Source organism: Dipodomys spectabilis, unplaced genomic scaffold, assembly GCF_019054845.1.
Source record: "Dipodomys spectabilis isolate Male_0828 unplaced genomic scaffold, ASM1905484v1 ptg000623l, whole genome shotgun sequence".
NCBI lineage: Eukaryota > Metazoa > Chordata > Mammalia > Rodentia > Heteromyidae > Dipodomys > Dipodomys spectabilis.
In genome coordinates, this window is record NW_024871300.1 from 261374 (window position 1) to 265309 (window position 3936).

The 3936-nt window shown below is 34.2% G+C and overlaps 1 pseudogene; it reads left to right on the plus strand.

The window, feature by feature from the left end:
* Nucleotides 1-752: 752 nt before the first annotated feature.
* On the plus strand, nucleotides 753-849 carry LOC122101076 (annotated as a pseudogene).
* Nucleotides 850-3936: the final 3087 nt, after the last annotated feature.

The window sequence follows — 3936 nt, forward strand, 5'->3', positions numbered from 1 at the left end:
TTAATAATGAGGAGAAATATATGGACTTCTGAAAATATTTGGTGATAAAAAGGCAGTAGTGTAAGTTCCTGCCTGGTTGGATGGTAGACAGGCCAGGACATTAAGTAATCATGCATACCAACAATTTTTTCACCTTCTTGGCTTTAGCTACTTTTGAAATGGAAGGTATAATAAACAATTATATTTTGATAAAATACCTTCTAGTCTGAACAGTTCTGTTTGAACTGTTCATCTCTTCATGATCCCTTGTAACCAAGATTAGTTTTGTTCCAGTAAGACAATCTATGCTGTCAGGGTAAGATGTTCTGGTTGGTCTGTTCCCACATGGAAAAAGCGTAAAGGCTCAGGTAGACATTTGTGCCAGTAACACCTCATTTGGGAAAATGTCAGCTGAAGAAGTTTAGAAGTAGCTCTCAAGCAACGCTTACTTTGAATCCATTAGGTCCACAAAGCTAATTCAGTTGGATAAATAAATACTTGAAAAAGCCATCACTTTTGGACCTATCTATAAATAATTGAGAGTACGATCAAATTCCAAATCAAAAGACTTAAGATAGTCATTCACAAAAAAATTTGCAAATGTGAGTAATCAACTGATCAATATAATTTTTTCCACTATTCACAGAATTTTAGGGAAATAAGACCGTTAGCATTGTTAGGAACAATAAGGTTTCCTTGTTACAAGTAGGTACCCATAGGTATAAGCCTGTATAAAGATTGCTTCATTAACTACATAATTTAGAGGATACTACATGCTTCAGCAGCATGTATACTCAAATTACAATACAGATATTAACATGGCACTTGCACAAGGATAATATGAAAATTTGAGAAGTATTCCATATTTTTCATTCTTCAGATGCAAGAAATGAAAAACAGTTATTAAAAAGTTGATTACAAAATTACAAGTATAACAATACACACAATTCATATAATTAAATTTAGTTTGACATCAGTGTATTAAATCTTCACCTCAGATAGGCGTTTACATAACATAAACTTTACAAAAATTTTCAAATTAGACAACATTGTCATTTTATCCCAAAGAAAAATAATATTAAGACCTAGAAAAAAAAGGAATAAAACTGTTTCTATATGGAATGCAATCGGAAAGGACATGTTAATGAACCTATATATTATAAAATAATGTAGAATTCAAAGTATATCTAGGAGAAAATAAAATAAATTATGAACATTATGCAAACATAGAATATAGAATATTTTAAAATATACATTTTCATGCAAGCACCAGAAATATTTTATCTTCTGTACTACTCATTTCAACAGGTAAGTTAAAATTATTTCTGATTAAAAAATCACAAACCCTGAAGAAATCATTGTACATGTATACAAAAACTATTGAATACATTTTGACATCCAATGCAGGCAATTCACTTGGAAGAATTCTGCGGAATCCATGAATTTTTACAGTAAAATATTGGTGTTGCCAGGCACTGGTGGCTCATGCCTATAAACCCTAGCTACACAGGAGGCTGAGATCCGAGGATCATGGTTCAAAGCCAGCCTGGGAAGGAAAGTCTGTGGTACTCTTATCTCCAATAATCCACTAGAAAACTGGAAGTGGAGCTCTGGCTCAAGTGGTAGAGCACTCATCTGGAGCTGAAAAGCATAGGGATAGCTCCCAGGCCCAGGGTTCAAGCCCCATGACCGACCAAAAAATAAAAAAAGATATTGCTCTTAGGACTTAGGTGAACAATTTGTGCAGCCTTCCAAAACTTCATAGAGGTAATGATACATACTTATCTTTTTGGCAATATCAAATGCAGTTTCTTCTATGTTGTTCTTCAGGCCTGGTTTTATATAATGGTTCAAAAGAAGGAGATCCAGTGTATCTTTGCTATCTCAATTCTCAGCAGCAAGATGTGAGGGTGTCAAAAGGCCTTCAGTTTGGGCATTCCTATCTGTATCATGATGAAGTAGGAAAGAAGCCACTCTGGTATTATTCCACGTATATGCACTATGCAGGGGTGTCCAGTCATCTACAGTTATTGCATGTGCCACTTGAGACACCAACTCACTGACAATGCCTAAGTGTCCACTGTAGGCTTCTCGATGAAGAGGGGTATACTCATCGTCATCCCTACTATTCACATGAGTGGCCTTTTGGGAAAGAAGTATCCGCACTGTAGTAAGCGGAATATTTTTGGCAACCTAATGAAGAAACTTGCTTGGATCCTTCTCCATTTTTTTCTTGCAGTTGATACCATTCCTTACTTTTTCATGTTGTTCCTCATATTCCTAAGAATTTTCTAACCAGAGACTTTGAGTGCCAGTGAGAATGAGGTGTCCATGTATTTCCCTAATAATTCATATTGTTTGAACTGGTCAGAAATATTCGTTGAATTTTCTGCATCTGTTTATTCACCATTATTTGTTTTCTCTTTTTCCAATTTTACTATTCAAAATTATTCTAACTGGAGAGTAGGGAATTTATGGAGAGCAGAGGAAAGATGTTCCTCCGTATTCAAACATACACACTGAAAATGAGGACCAGTGATGTCTTCATGTGCAACTTATTCTAGGAATGAGAAAATAGGATCTAATGCCCTCTATATAAATGTTTTGGGAAATGGCAAAGCCAAAAGTGAAATGATGCAACCAAAAATATAAACGCAAAATAAATTAGGATAATTATGGAACAATCATATTATCCATGAGAACCAAGAAAGGGAGAGAGAGAGAGACAGATGTGCAGTGACCTACCTAGCCACAAAATCTATGCCTCTGATCAATTTATAGGGCAAACAAAATTTTATTTTTTAAAAAAGATGGAAATAGAATTCATGTAATTACTTGAAGTTAGTAAATACATTTTTAGTAGCCTACATAAAGAGTCATAACTTTGATCAAATTACAGAAAATCAACTAAATCCTTGATAATTCTAGTAACATCTGACTGAAATCAGTTGAATCACGCTTTTCCTGTACAATGAAGGAATAGGAGGGTATTAAAGCAGCTAGAGAAGTCAGGGAGATGGTATCTGTGACAAAACTTTGTGGAAATTGGCATTGAGGATTTCTTACTCATGATCCACTTGCACTGGAAGCATGGTTCTGAACTATTGCTTGCTGATTCTGAACTACTGATTTGATCATTATATTCTCCAAGAAAAAAATGTGAATTGATAGTTAAGGACTACTAATACATTTTGACCTCATCACTTTCAATCATCAACATCACATGAAGACTATAGACAGGCCTACTTTTTAGATGAAAGCAAATGTCTTTTAAAAAAACAAGGAATGTATGTAGTCATGCAAAGGACTTCTATTTTACTAATGCCTCATGCATTTTTCTAATGTTGGGTACCAATATATAATGGATCTATTAGAAAATTCTTAACGCTCATATGTTCAATGGTGAGTTCTCTTACACTATATCATGGTATTTTTTGTGTATGGTCTTAAGAATAAATTTACATTACTAACTTGTATTTCTGACAGGACAGTATCATCACTGTACACCTTGCTTCTATACTCTCATTTTTAAATTAATATCTAAGTATGTTCATTAGATACCTATAGAGGAAAAAGTAGAAGCCACACTCATGGCTTATGTCTTTAGTAGTAGTTAATCAGAAAGATGAAATGTGTGGATTGTGGTTTGAAAGCAGACCAAGGAATAAAAAGTCCATTAGATTCTGATTTGAAGGTAACCAGCAAAAGCTAGAAATGGAGCTGTGGTACAAGCAGTAAAATGCTAGCCTTGAGAAAACTGAAACAAAAAATAAATACTGGGACAAAGCCAGGTCCTGAGTTCAAGCCCTAGTATTTGCACCAAACAAACGAATTAATTAATAAGGCAATTAATTAATTAAAAATAAATTAAGTGGTCACATGTGGAGAGGCAGATAAAATGTAACATGCGTGGTGATGGTTTATGTATTATTTTGTAATAAGGCATGTTATCATTTG